An 18,740-nucleotide genomic window follows, 5' to 3' on the forward strand; every position below is an offset into this window, starting at 1 on the left:
TTGAAGGAGGACCAAATTGATTTTCAACACAATTTCTATTCACTTGAGCAAACTGGATCACTTTGAATTTGAATTCAGCACTGTGCAAAAATCTTTTCTGAACCATTTCTGGGCAGAATGTGGCAAAACATAACGTAATATACTGTTAATGAATGAGAAATAATGAGGGCAAAGACAACAAGCATGAAAAAAATGGGAAATGGAAGTAAAAAAATCTACCAACTACTGTATAGGAAGCTCCCAGTTTTTAGACCCCAAATTTTTTGAAAAAGGTGCATCTTATTCATGGGAAAATATAGTAATAAATACCTAGATTTGTGACCCTGGGCAAATCACTTAACCCCATTGCTTTGCCAAAAAAAAAAAAGTAAACATGGTATCCATTCAGATTCTGTGTGGTCTGGATATGGATAGCATTGTAACTAGTTGCATTCTTGTAATTTTTACTCAGTTCTCTGTATATTTTAGAAATGAGTCCTTTATCAGAACTATTTGCTGTAAAAATTGTTCCCAGATTTTTGTCTTCCTTCTAATCTTAGTTGCATTGGTTTTACTTCTGCAAAGACTTTTTAATTTAATAATTTAATTTAATTTAATAATTAAATGTGTAAATGTTCTCTATCTCTTCTTGGGTCATAAATTCCTTCCTTCTCCATAGATCCAACAACTAAACTCCTTGTTCTCCTGGTTTTCTTATGGTATCACCCTTTATGTCTAAATCCTGTATCCCTCAACCTTACCTTGGTTTAGGATGTGAGATATTAGTCTAAGCTTAGTTTCTGCTAAACTATTTTCCAGTTTTTCTAGCAGATTTTGTAAAATAATGAGCTCTTATCTCAGAAGCTGAAATTGTTAGGTTTATCAAACAGTAGAAAGGACTAAGAGCATGTGGTTATAGATTGATTATGATGTAATCATTAAGAATTATATTTTTATTAATTATTTTTTTTGGTGGGCAATGGGGTTAAATGACTTGCCCAAGGTCACACAAAAAGTATCTGAATTCAAATCCAAACTTAGACATTTGCCACTTACTAGCTATGTTCAATATATTTTTCAATATTTTGTTTTTGTTTTTTGCTTTTTTTATGAAATCAATCTAAATAATATGTAAGAATAATACCTGAGATTTATGTCATACTTCCTCAGTCTAATGTGTATTAAAATTCTTCATCATCAAACTCAGTTTTGTAATGGTTATTTCTTTTCCTGAGGGAAAAGTGACAAAGATTGGGTTTGAACATAACTTTTTTTAAATCTAATTTATACATTCACCATTCCCAGGAACTAGCATTATGCAAAAACACATATTCTTCATTTGTATACTCAGCTGGTCATCTACAACTCAATATTTTCCAATCACATCACCAAATTCTATCTCAATAGTCCAAATATTTTTCCTAATTCGACATAGTGTTCCAGGAATCATAGGAAATAAATACCAGTAAAAGAGAATTCTCTCCAGCTATAATCAGACCATTACCTACTCGAATTTCCTCTGCTACACATTATAACTTGAAAGGTGAATAAGGCATTTATTTTATTGGCCAAGACTTCAACCTTGCTTCCCCAGCCTCCATATATATTAATGTGATTACTTCCCACCTAAACGCAGTAGATAGAACCCTTCAGACATAGCAAATGTATCAAAAGCAGAGAAGCCATCAAATTGTTCTAATGATCAGATGTTTTCCATATGAGGCAAAGGGACAATTCTATTCCAGCTAAATACTGCAGCATCCTTAGTGAATATTATTTCTATGCTATACCTAGGCAAACTTATTTTTGGTTAACTTTTAAGCAATCTGCAAGTATCCCATTTCATTTCATAACAGGACCTAAAAATTAAAAAGAGATTGACATAAATCAGGTTGCCAAAATTCTTGACATTATGAAATACTTCAACATTTGAAAGGGATGTGATTTTTTGGGTGCATATGATAATAAAGAATATGCATAAACTTTGACTTTACTGTTTCTCCCCAAAAGACATGGCATCTCTCTTTTTTGATTTGCTGATGACAAGATATAGTTTTGATACATATTATATTGCTAGCTATTTATATCTATATTTATACCTGTGCTGTCTCACTCAGAAAGAATTGTTTGACTTTCTAATTGTAAATCTGCCCATAACACAGTGCTTTGCTTATAGTAAGCATTAACTATTTTTTTTTCCTTTTTCCTCCCTTTCTCCCTCATCTCACTCTGCCAACTGCACTTATGTGTGGGCTGACCTATTACAGAAATAAAAGTTAAGCAGGATCATAGGAAAATATAGAATTTTAATTTCCTGTTAGAAGACACCACTTCCTCAACTCTGAATTCCTCCCACCAACTAAAGCTGTACATCTATTAGTACTGAAATATCACAGAAAAAAGAAAAATGGAAGTCTTTTAGAATTTTGATTTAGAAACAGCATGTGGCAACTGCAGGTTTAATATTAAGTGGCAATGTCGTAATATTGAATATTATTCCTTGAGATGCAATGGTGTGTATAATATCTATCATTAAAGTTTTTAATTCTTATGAAATTCTGTTGACTCTTGTCTTGGTATAGAAATAGATCACTCTCTACAAAATTATCCTCAACCATAATTCTCCTCAGGGTTAGTTTTTTAAAAAAATGAAATTCCCATTCATTTTAAAATTTAAAAATGAAATGGAAAGACCTACATGAATTGATGCTGTGAGGTAAGCAGAACCAGGAGAACATTGTACACTTTAACAGCAATATTATGAGATGATCAATTATGATGGACCCCACTCTTTTCAGCAGTTCAGTGAACAAGAACAATCCTAAGAAACCTGTTAAGGAAAATGACATCCACATCCAAAGAAAATTTCTCTTTCTAATATTTTCCCCTTCAGTTCTAATTTCTCTTTCACAACATGACTGAAATAGAAATATGTTAAACATGTACAACCTATATCATATTGTTTGCTGCCAGGGGAAGGGAGGAGGGTGAATATGGTGGTAGAAAAATGTGGAAGTCAAAAGCTTGCAAAATAATTAATTTAGAAAACTATTTGCATGTAATTGGAAAATAAATCTTAAAAATTAAAAATGCAAACAGAAATATTTGCTCAATTGAGACCTTCCAGTTTAAAACTTTGATTTGAAACTAAAGTATCAAATTATATCAATAACAACTCTTTAATAAGTTCCTCAATGTAAATTCAATTCAATGAATACTTTAAAAGTCTCTATTATAAAAAGAAGAATTGTGCAACAAATGGATCAGAAAGACCTGGGTTCAAGTGCTACCTCTGAAAAAAAATTGTGCTTCCCCTTGGAAAGTCATTTAAACCCTCATTGCTCTAAGGTGCTTTCTTTCTTTTTTTTAAATTAAATTATTTTTTAAAATTACATGGAAAGATCATTTTCAACATTCATCCTTTTGCAAACTTTTGAATTACACATTTTTCTACCATCCTCCTTTACTTCTCCCCTCCATCAGACAGTGAACAATCCCATCTAAATTGTACATGTATAATCATGTTTAACATATTCCTATATTAGTCATACTGTGAAAGAGGAATTAGAACTTAGGGGGAAAACTGTGAGAAAGAGAAAAACATAAAAGAAAATTTAAAAAGTAAAAATAGTAAGTGTATTGTACATTCAGGTTCCATTGTTTTGGGGGTTTTGGTTTTTTTTTTCTTGCTGCTTTTCTGGATCTGGATGGCATTTTCTAAAACATGTTTCTCAAGATTGTCCTTGATCACTGAAATGCTGGGAGGAACTTGTGTCTATCATAGTTTATCATCTCACTGTGTTGCTATTAATGTGTACAATGATTCTGCTCACTTCTATCAGTATCAGGTCATGCAAATATTTCCAGACTTTTCTAAGGTCTGACTCCTCATGATTTGTTATAGAACTACGGTATTCCATAATTTTTGTATTCTATAACTTGTTCAGTCATTACCCAATTGATGGACATCCCCTTAATTTCCAGTTCTTTGTCACTTCAAAAAGAGCTGCTATGAATATTTTTGTACACCTGAGTCTTTTTATCTTTTATTATAATTTCTTTGGGATATGGACTATTAGTGCTGTATTTGTCATATCATAGGGTTTGTAAAGTTTTGTTACTCTTTGAGCACAGTTCCAAATAGCTCTCAAGAATTGATAGATCAGTTCACAACAGAACAGTAAGGTCCCAATCTTCCCATATCCTCTTCAACATTGAGAATTTTCCTTTTGGTCATTATAACAAATCTGATAGGTGTGTGAGGTGGTACCTCAGAGCTGTTTTAGTTTACATTTCTCTAATCAGTAATGATTTGGATCATTTTATCATATAACTATAGAGAGCTTTAATTTATTCATCTGAAAACTGTTCTTATAATTTGACTATTTATCATTTGGAGGATGAATTGTATTTTTATAAATTTGACTTAGTTTTAAAAAATATTTTTAGAAAAGAGTCCTTTATCAAAAACATTCTGCATTCCTTCTAAATTTGGTCACATTGATTTTGTTTATGCCACAATCATTCATTTTGTAATTTATTAGGATCTCTATCTCTTCCTTGTTCATATGCTGCTCACATTTCCATAGATATGATAAATTATTCTTTATTTACCTAATTGTCAATTCTATACTCAATTTGACCTTATCTTGCTACAGTATATGAGGTATGGGTCTATGCCTAATTATTGCCAAAACTGTTTTCCATTTTTCTAGTAGTTTTTGTCAGGCAGTGACTTCTTATCCAAGTAGCTAGATTCTTTAGATTCTTTAGGTTTTTCAAATGGTAGATTACCATAGTCATTAAATACTTTTCCTTTCATACATAATCAATTTTTCTCTAATTCTTGGCCAATACCAGACAGTTTTGATGACTCACTTTATAGTATAATTTTAGATTTGGTACAGCTAGGCTACCTTTCTTTGTACTTTTTTTTTCAATAATTCCCTCAATTTTCCTGACCTTTTGCTACTCCAGGTGAATTTTGGTTACTGTTTTTTCTAGCTCTGTAATGTAAGTTTTGGTAGTTTAATTGGTATAGCAATGAATAAGTAATTTATTTTAGGTAGAATTTTCATTTTTATTATATTAATTAAGTCTTACTATGAGGAATTGATATTTTTCCAATTTTTAGATCAGATTTTATGTGAAAAGTATTTTGTAATTGTGTTCATCTAGTTTTTGAGTTTTCTTAGCAGGTAGATTTTCAAGTATTTTATGTTGTCTTTAAATGGAATTTCTCTTGCTATCTCTTGTTGGACTTTACTGATTTAACATAAAAATGCTGATTCTATATGTGGGCTTTTTATTTCTTCTTATTTTTTACAAGTGGTTAATTGTTTCAAGTAATGTTTTAATTGATTTTCTAGGATTCTATAAGTACACCATCATATCATCTGCAAAGAGTGAGAGTTTTGTTTCCTCAGTGCCTGTTCTAATTACTCCAATTTCTTTTTTCTTATTGCTAAAGTTAATATTTCTAATAAAATATTGAATAATTGCAATGATAATGGGTATCCTTGTTTCACCCTGATCATATTGGAAATCCTGCTATCATATTCCCATTACATATAATGCTTGCTGATAGTTATCAGCAAGTTATTATTATAGTTATCACTTATCATTTTAAGGAAAATTTCATTCATACCCATACCTTCTTTTCAAGTATATTTTCTTCAACTATCCCAAAAGAAAGACAACCCTCATGAGCTTAAAGTATCACCTAAAGCATCATCACATCATTATTTCCATGATCAATGTATACCCACACCCTCAGTCTAAGTATGCTTCTTTTAACTATCCAAAGAGGAATACAATTTTCAAAAGTTATAAGGGTCATCTTCCTATGTAGGGATATACATAGTTTAGTCTTTTTAATCCTTTTAATCTAACATTTTTGTCCCTTTTCATTTACCTTTTTAGGCATCTACTGAGGCATCTTGTATTTAAAGATCAAATTTTCTGTTCGATTCTGGTCATTTTATCAGTTGAGTTTGTAAGTCCTTTATTTCATTGAAAATTCATCTTTTTCCACTGAAAGAATGTGATGCATTTTGTAGAGTAGTTGATTTTTGGTTGTAATCCAAGCTCTTTTTCTCTCCAAAATACACCATTCCAGATCCTCCAATATTTTGAAGCTTATTAAATCTTGTATAATCCTGACTGTAGCCCCATGGTATTTAATTGTTTCATTTTGACAGCTTGCAGTATTTTCTCCTTCAGTTGATAATTCTGAAATTTAGTTATAATATTCCTTGGAGTTTTTATTTTGAGATCTTTTTCCAAGGGTGATCAATGGATTATTTCATGGACTACTTTATCTTCTTATTCTTGGATATAAAGGCAGTTTGCCATGACAATTTCCTGCAAGATATTGTTCAGGTTATTTTTTCTGATCACAATTTTTTTTTTAGGTTTTTTCAAGTCAAATGGGGTTAAGTGGCTTGCCCAAGGCCAAACAGCTAGGTAATTATTAACTGTCTGAGGGCAGATTTGAACTCAGGTACTCCTGACTCCAGGGTTGGTGCTCTATCCATCTAACTACCCCTTGATCATAATTCTTAATTATCTCTCTTGGAACTATTTTTCAGATCAGTCATTTTTCCTAAAGAGTACCTTACATTTTTTCTGTTTTTTCAACTTTTTCATTTTATTTAATAGATTCTTGGCGTCTCATATTGTCATTAGTTTCCATTTGTCCAATTTTAACTTTTATTGTTTTGTTTTATTCATTTAACTTTTGTGTTCTTTTTCTGGTTGGTTAATTTTCCTTTTAGATGAGTTATTTTCCTTTTCTTGTTTAATTTTACTTTTTTGTTGCATTATATTACTTTCCCATTTGGTCAGTTTTACTTTTAAAGGAGTTGATTTTTTTCCCATTTGGCTAAAATTACTTCTAAAGGTATTTTTTTCTTCAGGCAATTTTTCAGAATTTTCCCCATGACTCTTATTTCTTTTCTCCATCTTTCTTCTTCCTCTCTATTTTGTTTTTTTTTTAAATTCTTTTTGAGATCTTCTAAAGGGTATTTTTGGATTTGAAACCAATTCATAAACCCCTTTTAGGCTTCACATGTAGGTATTTTGTTACAGCTTTCCTCTTCTGAGGTGGCATTTTTATTATCCCTATGGCTAGTGCTTTCTCTTGCGTTCTCTCTCTCTCTCTCTCTCTCCCTGTTCATTTTAATCCTTAAGCTCTCCTCCTGGGGTATAAGAGGACTAGTTCCAAGCTTTTTTTCTGCTGGGTTCTGGGGTCTGATCCCTGATTTTCTACTTTGGCACCTCATCTGCCAATGGTTTGTTCCCTCAGGTAGGTTTGCCTGACCCAGACTCTCCTGTTTCACTAGCAGTCCTGGATTGGAACTTTACCTTTTGACCTGGGGTTAGGACTATTACTGCTAGTCTGCTTTACTGCTGTCTTGCTGATCCATGCCTTAAACTTCACTGTGACTGAACCTCCTATTGGCTACCCAGCTCTCCTACCTACAGCTGGACTAAATTCTCTTTTTATCCATGAGAGACTGACCTTTTCTGAACTTTCTTCACCTTATCTTGGATTGAAAACTTGTTTCACTCTGGGTTTATTTTTTAGATTTTTTTTTCAAAGCAATGGGGTTAAGTGGCTTGCCCAAGGCCACATGGCTAGGTAATTATTAAGTGTCTGAGGTCGGATTTGAACTCAGGTACTCCTGACTCCAAGACCAGTGCTCTATCCACTGTGCCACCTAGCCGCCCCTGGGTTTGTTTGTTTTTTTTTGTGGGTTCTGTTGTAATTTGATCTGTTTAGAAGTTTCATTAGAAATTGTTTTGGGAAAAGATCTGGGAGCCTCCTAGCTTTGGGTCACCATGTTGCTTCTGCCCAGAAAGTCTAATCAAAGAGAATTCTAAAGGACTTTTGATGGAAAATGTCATTCAAAGGAAGAGTTATAAAGTCTAAATGCCCTTCATAGACATACCCCTTTTCCATTATTAAAATTTGTTTTTTTAACCCACTCATTGTTTTTGATTCTTACTTCACAACATGACTAATATGAAAGTATGTTTAACACACATATACATGTATAACTAATATCAGATTACCTGCTGTCAAGGAGATAGGGGAGGCAAAGGAGAGAGGGAGAAAAATGTGAAACTCAAAACCTTACCAAAAATGAATGTTTAAAACTATCTTTGCATGTAGTTGGAAAAATAAATGAATACATTTTTAAAAATTTATTGATTTTGAATTTTACACTTTTTCCCCTAATCTCACTTCCCTTCCCCCACCCCCACAGAAATCAGTCTGTTAGTGCTTACATTGTTTACATTGATCTAAGTTGAATGTGATGAGAGAGAACCATATTCTATGAATAATTTTTTTAAAAAGAAATACATTTACATTTTAAAAAGGAGTTTCTATAGCTTTCTAAATTTAGAGAAAATATCCCCAAAATTAAAGCTACAGAGATTATTTTGTTTTTATTCTCACAATTTCCCTCTTTCTAAATGATTTCCATTTAATTTGGGGGTTATGAATAACCAGTGTTCTGAGATCCTGCTTTTCTTTTCCTTCCTTCTTTTTAAAAAGTAACTAGGTTAGCCTATACTTTTCTATTGCTATACAAAAATTACCCTGCTCTTTCCCTCTCCACTGCTTCCTAGAAATATCACAATCAATGAGCATCACAGGATGAAAAGTTCTCTGATTTAACAAAGAAAGAATGCTCTCCAATGTGGACATTGTTTATCACTCAGTAGGCAGAATTCCAATTAACCTTCATGACCAAGGGGAAAAAAATAAAACTAGTTAAGGTCAATGGCTATCACATTGTATATCATGTCACTCTAAAATGCCAGTTCTTGAAGTGATTTGGGGAGAGAAAGGATAGAGACAAAGACAACATATCTTACTTGCTTGAATCAAATCTCTTTTACTAGAACATGTGTTAGTACAGAACCATTTAAGTATTTGACCATCTTGTGAGCAGTAAATAAACAGTTCTCCCTTTCTCATATCAGTAATTAATAATGAGGAATATTATCAAAATTTGCAATGGTCAGCAATAGACCTTCTGCTTTCAAAGATCTCAAGGAATTTTTCCCCTGAATATACTAGAACCAGAACCAGAATGGTTGAATATTGCAAATAATATTGTAGGTTGTATGTGTGTGTATATATATATATATGTATATATATATATATATATATATATATATATATATATATATATATACATATATATATATATGTATATATCCTTCAGCATAAATGGCACTACAACATTATAGATTTTCTATAGAATTGTTGAGGCAGACAGGTACAAAGAAAACTCCAGGTCTTGCATGAGATCTAAAGTCATGAAGCTGTAAGTTCAAATCCAGCCTCAAATACTTCCTAGCTGTTTGACTCAAGGCAAGTCATTTAACTGCTATAGACCATAGTTTCCTCTTCTGTAAAATGAGGATGATAATAATAGCACATTCCCGACTTCCTCCTCTCCAGATTGGTTGTAAGGATAACATGAGATAATTTGAGAACTTTTTAAAATTTAAAGTAACAAGTAAATGCTAGTTAGTATTGCATATGCCCAATCTCTTTTGGGCACTGTTACATTGCATTCACACTGATGAAGAATGAGAACAACTTCAATCTGCAGACAAAATATGAGAGATCATCAATTATTAATTTATTTCATAGGTTCTTTTCCTGTCCTGTAGAGAACTGTAATGTATACACAATATGTAATGTATACACAAAGTTTTTGTGAGAAAAAATGCCAATTGGTAGAAAATAGTAGTAGCAGTATTGTGGGAGTGCATATTTTCTTTCATGCAGAGAAAAAAATTAGGCAGGAACATTAAAAGAAGTATGAAAAATTGTGAGAATTTCTAAGAGGCATACATAGCACAATGCAAATTCATTCAAAAATGAAGTCCAGCATAGACAAGGCTCAAGAGAAATAGTAGTGATGCAGCGAAAACCAAGCCTGGGAGTGAGGAGATCTGTAGGAGACAAAATTTGTAAATCTTTTTTTTACATTGCAAATGGTATCTTGCTTCCTATATCTTCTAAATTAGGCCACACCAGAGGGCCTGATATTTACCCTGATTTGGATTACATTGTTTCTTGGTGGGGCAGCCTGGGAGCACAGGTTCTGGAAGACCACACAAAAGAGAACCCTCCCAAAAAGGCAAAATCTCCAATGAGGGACTTGGGTCATTCCCAGGTCACCCACCCCCTACCATGGACTTTGGGGAGAGAATTTTAGGAGATCTGAGGGTAGAGGGGGCCCCTTTGACCTTCCAGTCTCCTGCTGAACCCTGGCCAATTCAATCAGCAATTCACATAGTCTTCTCTTAAAACTCTTTTTAAAATTTCTATTTCTTTCTTAATATGCTGTAATTTCCTTTAATAAATCTCTATTTTTCTTTCCAAAACCTGCATTCCTGAGTCTGAGTGGCTATTTTTTACGGGGCAGAACCAAATCCAAGAAACAAATCAGTTGCTACAGTAGGACCAGTGGTAACAGTACAGTGGAAGATCTGTGACCTGGTAAATTCAGTTTAAATCCCAGCTCTTATTTTTCCAAGAGGCAGTGTGGTATAGAGGTTAGGCTGGGGACCTGTGGTTAAGAAGAAAGGATTCATAACCCACCTTTAAAAACACTTGGTAACTGAATGGCCCTAAGAAAGCCACTTAATCTGTGAGAAGCAGTGGGAAGTTTGAATCCTGGCTCTGATGCATATTACTTGTGTTACTTTAGGCTAGTCACTAAACTTTCCTTAATCTTAGTTTATTCATCTGTAAAATGAGAAGGTTGGATGCAATGACCTCTAAGTTCCCTTCCATCTGAAGGTCTATGACCCTCTGATTCTCTGAATCAGTTTCTGCCAAGGGTCAAAACTTAAAAATTGGCCTGCTATATTTGGTCAAACATTTAATTAATTCATCCCTAAAACACTCTAGATTTATTGAATTTTGAGTCCTACCTGCACTTGCCTTGACAACAGGAAACCAAATGATTTCAAGGGTCTTTATGGTCTGCCCTAGAGCAGGACTTTCCTTGCCCCTGCTCTAAGATAACTCATTTAACTTTCAAAGATGCTTTTCAAAGAGGTGAATGAAAGGAATCTGTCCTTTCCCCAAGACAAAGAAATCCTAGATCCTTTTATACAAATATAATACAAATACTGCCCCCCCACACAAAGAGATTATTCTAAAAACTTACCATATTGTTAAGTAGCAAAACTGATTTCTTAAATAATGTTTATCTTTAGTGAAGAAAAATAAATCCCAATAGAACTAGATTGGGAATCAGGAAGCATTGATTCTCTTCTGCCTCTTTCTCTATAACTAACTAGTGATGGCTGAGTAAATTGCTGTGCTACCTTATTCACCTACCTTTTGTCACCCAATACCACTTTAACCTATCTTCCTTCAGTTGAAAAGAATCATGAAGTCTAGTGCCTGGGATTTATCATTACCATCATCATCAATGTAGGGAATTCTGTGGAAGTAAACTCCCTCTACTAAACATATAAGTGAATCTTTTGCAATTACTGTCTTAGATGATTTCCTAGGGCAATGAGAGGCTAAGACATTTTCCTAGGGGAGGTATCATAGGAAGAATTTGAAAACTTGGAGTATACAAATAAATATTAATATATTAACAAAATATAAAAGAATAAGTCTTTAAAAAAAACCTATAATACGACTACAAACCTAATTAGAAACAATTTGGGTATTATGTGTAAAACAACTGTCCTCTATTTACATACTTATTTTAAAATGTTCATTGAATTTCTTCCCTTTATTTTTGTTGGTGGAGTGAATCTTAAGTTTAGACTAAAATGAATGCCTTTTTTATGGACTAAAGGAGTTCCAGCAAAGGTTTCTTTGCCCTGCCCATAATTATCTCTCCTGAATGGTTACTTTGGTTCTGATGAAACCTTCTTAGAGTTTTCACATTGAAAGTGGCTATTAATTAGAATGTAAATACTGGCTGTGAGAAGTAACCCCTTAACTCTCTCATCTTGCATTATTTCATGAACTACTGAGCACAAAGCCAGACCTTCAGGGAAGGGCAGGAATCAATTCTGAACAGGAAAAAGAAGACCAGATCTAAATCTCCCAATAGTCTGCCCAAGGAGTTAGTGGGAGAAAAGTAAGAAATCAGGGCACTGTGTACCTAGGAAAACTTGAGAGGTAGGGGAAACAAGAAGGGAAATTGCAACAACAGGGAGAAATGTGGATCAAAGACAAACTTCATATAACTCCCAATTCAGCCCAGTGATTGCCGAAGGAATATATTAGCATCTGTATTCTTGTTTAGGTGTCTACATTTATTATATGATCAATATTTTTTAAAAACCAATGAGAAGCATTTCAAACTGAAATAAATTTTTTTCTAGAAATTCAGTCTAGATTACAATCTGGATAGACATATTGTGGTAGCCAAAGTCTATAGAAAACATGAATCTTTGTCAACTCAGAAGCACCTAAATGTTCCTTTTCAATATTGCTCTTCTGGAAGGTAGAGTCAAAGAGAAATAGGTCAAACATCTTGACCTCTCTGGTATACTACATTCCAAATGAAATTTTATATCAAGCTTTCATTCCTGTAATAAAGCTTAGATTATACAAAAAATAAAATTTTATTATCCCATTTCCAGCAAGGTAACAAGATCCTTATGACATTTACCATGGAAATACCTCATTTTTCTGTAAATTTTAAATAACTTGTGTTGACCCCAATCATAAAATACAATTGTATCAAGGGTCACTGAGTTTGTGGAAATCCTAGATGGGAAAGATTCATATCCATAGAGGTCTTAGCATAATTGATAAGGTACAAAGATCCTGGGTTTGGGAGAAGCCATCCTTCCTGGCATGGCCTTCTGGACATACCTCCTTAGAAGTTATGTTTGATATCCTAAATTGAGGGCCACCCCCTTTCTGAATGGAAAAGCCAAAAGCAGCTTTTCAGATTCTGTCTTCTAGTGAATTTGTATAAATATAATGAAAGTATATAAAAAAATTTTCAAAACTGTATTTTGGGGGGACCTGGTTCTCTAGCCAGCACCGCCCCCCCAGCCCCACATGTCATCAGCAAACTTAGAGGAATATTAAAAAAATATTTATTAGCCTAATTCTGTTTTACTCTTTCTTGAAGTCAAACCCTGGAAGTTATTATTTGCCCCTTATTAGGATAAATTCAGAAGGGTAACATATTTAATTTAATAATATTAAAATTTTTTTTTTTTATTTAAGACAATAAGGTTAAGTGGCTTGCCCAAGGCCACACAGCTAGGTAATTACTAAGTGTCTGAGATCAGATTTGAACCCAGGTACTCCTGACTCCAGGCTCCACTACGCCACCTAGGAGCCCCGCAATTAGGCAATTATTAAGTATCTGAGACCAGACTTGGACTAAGGTCCTCTTGATTCCAGGGCCATTGTTCTATCCACTGCACCACCTAGCTGCCCCTAATTATCAAACTCACAAAGTTTCCCAACTAACTCCAGCTCCAAAATTTATCCTTGAGTCTGTTTTTGTTTGTTTGCTTGTTTGTTTTGTTTTGGGGCTTTTTTGGAGATGGTGGATTGGGTAAGAGATGTGGAAAGCAAGGCAGAACCTATAATTTCATCAGAAGAGAGTTTCAGATGAAGAATTTTTCTTTCCCAGTGTAAATGTGCACATTTTCTAAGACATAAATTTCCTGGGAGTACTAAGAGGTTAATTTAATTGACTTGCCAAGGGTCACAAAACAAGTAGCTCATAAAACTCTGAACTTAAATGCTAGTCTTTCTGATTCCAAAGTCAGCTCTTTATTTATTGTATTGTTCTGTCTTTCATCTACACACCATGTTTACTGTGTCCAGGTTCTTCGCTGAATGAAAAAGCTAGCATTTGGAGGTTACTTTATGAAGCAAAGTTTATATTTGGGGGGGGGTGCTTTTGTAAATGAAGAGACAGAGGCAGTGATCTGATTGTATAGTAGAGCTCACAATACTTGTAGTAACCTCAATTTTGCTTCCAGTTTGTTGTACTAATTACTATGAAAATATTAGACTTGCCATTACAAGACTCCAGTGTGGACAAGGAAAACTAGGGGACAATTATCCTTCCTAAGGAAATATTGTTCACTATGGTTTTTTATAACACCTCATTTTGGAATTTAATTGCTTCATTTTACAATTCTAGTTTCCACATCACTGTGCAATTTCCCTGCAGTTTTTCTTGTAGACGTGTAGAAGATGGAAGAGCAGGAATAATAGAGTTTTGATTTAGCTCACCTAAGAAAAAAATGACATCCTTTGAAAAATGATGTGTCTGGAAATACCTACAGTCCCAATTGTCATTTTTTTTCCATCCTGAGCCATCACATATTTCTCTCAAAATTTATGTTGAGTATTGTACCTTAGTCTCTCATTCTTTTTTAAATTACTAAGCATGCTACTGTTTCTTCTGTTCATTTGTAAGCCTTAAATTTCATTAAGTACATACTTTCTTCAACTCAACTCAACTTAGGGTACATTTCTACATGTGGGTTAAATCCTTTTACAATTTCCATAGAACTGAAGATTTCTAAACCTGGGGAAGTAGTTTATTTATTCTGAGAAATATCAGATGCCAAGGAATCCTGGTACAATGAAGGAATGTAGACATTCTCTTGAAATGCATTATAATAACATTGGCATACCCTGAAAAGGATTTTTAGACTGTTTTGGATATAAAAAATGAATTATTTGAACTCTCCATAAATATAATTATAAATATTATATGAAGTTTGCTCAGGACTGCGATCAAATGGTTAAGGATCAATATGTGTCATATGAAATGCTTTCTTTCTAGAGAATCTTAAAATTAGTACCTTTTTTAGTATGTGATGGTCATCTAAACTTGGATCATGTAGAGGAAAGGGAATTTAGAGGTCACAGGATCATAGGATCATAGATATAGAGTGGAAAAGGACCCAGAAGTCATTTTGGGACCTGTACTTCCTTTTCCACTGTACCACATTGCTTCCCATCATTCACATGACTGTAATTTTCCCAATAAACTGCTCTATTATCACTCATATCTCTCATATCATTCCTTTATTCAAAGGTTTATAGGGCTCCCTAGTGTTTGTCAATTAAAGTACAGATGCCTCATTCTGACATTTAATGGACTTCAAAATCTACCTCCAAGTCTCCTTTCCAACTTTATTTCTTAATATTGTCCTTCACATGATCTCTGTTTCAACTAAATTAGATGACTCTCTCTTCTATATTATCTTGTCTTCTTCCATAACCACTTCTCTGCTTATTACATTCCTGTGTTTAAAGTGAACACCCCTTTCCCAATTTATTTCTAGGAAATTTTCCCTGACTTTGAGACCTAATTCATTTGCCACTTTTCTTCCATGATGCCCTTCTTGACTTTGAATGGTCCTACCTCTCTTTCCTCTCTCATGTAAAAATAATCTCTCCTTCAAATTTTTCATTGTACTTTGCTCATATTTCTCCTTTACCTTTATTTATTTACCTTATTTTATATCAACTTGTGGACAAGTCCTTCTCCCAATTGTAAACTTTTTGTAGTAGATTGGCTTGAATGATTCATTGGATCATAACATCCTAGATTTAGAACTGAAAAAAGAACTTAGAGGCTATGGTGTACAACCATCTCATTTTACAAATGAGGAAACTGAGACAGTGAAATTAAGTGATTTTATTATGACCACACAAATAGTAAGTGTCAGAGGCAAGATTTGAACTCAGCCTTTCCTGACTATATAAAATCAGTAGATTATTATCACACCAGGATTCTTCTCAATAAAGTGATGTAGCAACAAAAATACTCAATATGGTTCTAGTATGAATTATTTGAAATACAATTTATTCCAAAAATCTTAATGCAATTTAAAACTTTAATAGTTTAAAACTGTTCTAGGAACAATTTGTATAGTATTTTTAAAAATAGGACTTGATATTCTTGCCCATATGCTTTATAATAGAATTACTTTATCCTTCATCATCCAATCAGTTGAAAATACTGTTGATTCCATCTCTGCTACATCTTCCCTCTAATCAATCCTCACTGTCTGTACCACAGCAGAGGGCCAAATTTTATTCCCTATGAATGACTGTAATAGTCTTCTTTTTATGTCTTCTAGATCTTTCCACCTACACTCTTTCAATCATCTCATCCACATGTCATATCTGTAAAAATAATATATATTAGATATAATTGGTCACGTTACTCCCTGTCTTTAGGGTTTTCTATTGATTTCTAAATAAAGCTCAAAATTCCAACATGACTTTTTTTTATAAATAACAATACTTTTATTGTTAAACACATCAAATCATTATAAAATGACAATTATAAACAGGATATTGTTCCTCTCTTTTCATTAGCAACATTACTTTTCTTACAGCAAACCAACTTTGTATTCCACCATCATATGTGGTTCTTCCATTATTTAACTTTGCAAAAGATCATTAAGAATATCTTCAAATCCAATACTCTCATCCTTATCCCTCAAAATATCTAGGGAAAGGTTGGAGCTCTGAAGAAATGGAAGACACTGGACCTATTTCACTGCCTTGAATTCCATCTGTAACTTCAGGGGAGTGAATAGTCCTTGAATATTTCTTAGAGTGGAAAAATTTATCTTATCGTGATTGACCTGATAATTCAAGAGGATGACTAGGCAAAAGTTCATTGTTGACAGAAGAAAAACTTCTCAGAAGAGTATCATATCTTCCAAAAAAGACTGCTAGCTGAAAGTTCAGAAACTGAAATACTGTCCTTTAGCTGAGATCCAAGTCCTCTGGAATTCATCTTCAATCTGCCTGCCTGCTGCCACAGCATAGATCCTATTCTCAACATCACTTTATAGGTTCTCCACTACTTAACACTGCTTGAAATTCTCAGCCTTATCTATCTCACATTACTTCTCTTAAAGTATTCTTTGTCTGAAACAATAAGATACCTCCGTGCTATCCAAGGATGCTCAGTGCTGTTCTGCCTTCACACCTTTGATTTTGCTATTTCTTTTTTTTTTAAGGTTTTTTTTACAAGGCAAATGGGGTTTACAAGGCAAATGGGGCTTGCCCGAGGGCACACAGCTAGGTAATTATTAAATGTCTGAGGCTGGATTTGAACTCAGGTAGGTACTCCTAACTCCAAGGCTGGTGCTATATCCACAGCCACCCTGATCTTGCTATTTTTTAATGCCTAGCATTTTGCTACTCCCCAGGTTAGGTTCTTGAATTTCTGCTCATCCTTTAAATCTTATTTCAAATATTTCCTCCAGAAAGACCCCTTTGAATATCCCCTTCTCTGGTTTAAAAACTTCCTCATTTGGTTTCCAGCAGAACTTTAGCTTCATTTTTTTAATTTTAGAAAGATTTTATTTATTTTGAGTTTTACAATTTTTCCCCTAATCTTGCTTGCTTCCCCCTACACCCCACAGAAGTCTTTACATGGTTTCCATGGTATACATTGATCTAAGTTGAATGTGATGAAAGAGAAAACATATCCTTAATGAAGAAAAATAAAGTATAAGAGCAAAATTACATAATAAGTTAACACTTTTTAAATTCTAAATTAAAGGTAATAGCCTTTGGTCTTTGTTTAAACTTCACAATTTTTTCTCTGGCTACAGATGGTACTCTCCATTGAAGATAGCCCAAAATTGTCCCTGATTGTTGCACTGATGGAATGAGCAAATCCATCAAGGTTGATCATCCTCCCCATGTTGCTGTTAGGGTGTAAAATGGTTTTCTGGTTCTGCTCATCTCACTCAGCATCAGTTTATGCAAATCCTTCCATGCTTTCCTGAATTTCCATCCCTCCTAATTTCTAATAGAACAATAATGTTCCATGACATACATATACCACATTTTGTTAAGCCATTCCCCAACTGAAGGACATTTACTTAATTTTCAATTCTTTGCCACCACAAACAGGGCTGCCATGAATAATTTTTTACAAGTGATGTTTTTACCCTTTTTCATCATCTCTTCAGGGGATAGACCTGTGCTGGATCAAAGAGTATGCACATTTTGATTCCCTTTGGTCTTAATTCCAAATTGCTCTCCAGAAAGGATGATGAGCTCACAGCTCCACCAACAATGTATTAGTGTCCCAGATTTCCCACATCTCTTCCAAAACTGATCATTGACCTTTTTTGGTCATATTGGCCAGTCTGAGAGGCATGAGATGGTACATCAGAGATGCTTTAATTTGTATTTCTCTAATAATCATTTAGAGCAATTTTTCATATGACTATAGGTTGCTTTGATTTCCTCATCTGTAAATTGCCTTTGCATATCCTTTGACCATTTGTCAATTGGGGAATGGCTTGTTTGTTTGAAAATTTGACACAGTTCTCTATATCTTACAAATGAGTCCTTTATCAGATCTACTAGTTGTAAAAATTGTTTCCCAGTTTACTACATTTCTTTTGATCGTGGTTATAATGGTTTTGTCTGTGCAAAAGCTTTTTTTATTTAATGTAATCAAAATTATCTAGTATGTTTTTAATGATGTTTTCCATCATTTCCTTGGTCATAAACTGCTTTGCTTTCTATAGATCTGGCAGGTAATCTACTCCCTGATCTTCTAGTTTGATTATAATATTGTTTTTTATGTGTAAATCCTTTATCCATTTTGATGTTATCTTGGTATAGGGTGTGAGATGTTGGTCTAATCTAAATTTCTTCCATACTAACTTACAATTTTCCCAACAATTTTTATCAAAGAGAGAGTTTTTATCCCAATAGCTGGACTCTT

The 18,740-nt window shown here is 33.7% G+C and overlaps 1 pseudogene; it reads right to left on the reverse strand.

Moving 5' to 3' along the window:
* Positions 1-16,371: 16,371 nt before the first annotated feature.
* LOC141523586 (proteasome maturation protein pseudogene) lies at positions 16,372-16,784 on the reverse strand (annotated as a pseudogene).
* Between the last annotated feature and the right edge of the window lie 1,956 nt (positions 16,785-18,740).

The sequence above is a fragment of the Macrotis lagotis genome, chromosome 1 (assembly GCF_037893015.1).
Source record: "Macrotis lagotis isolate mMagLag1 chromosome 1, bilby.v1.9.chrom.fasta, whole genome shotgun sequence".
NCBI lineage: Eukaryota > Metazoa > Chordata > Mammalia > Peramelemorphia > Peramelidae > Macrotis > Macrotis lagotis.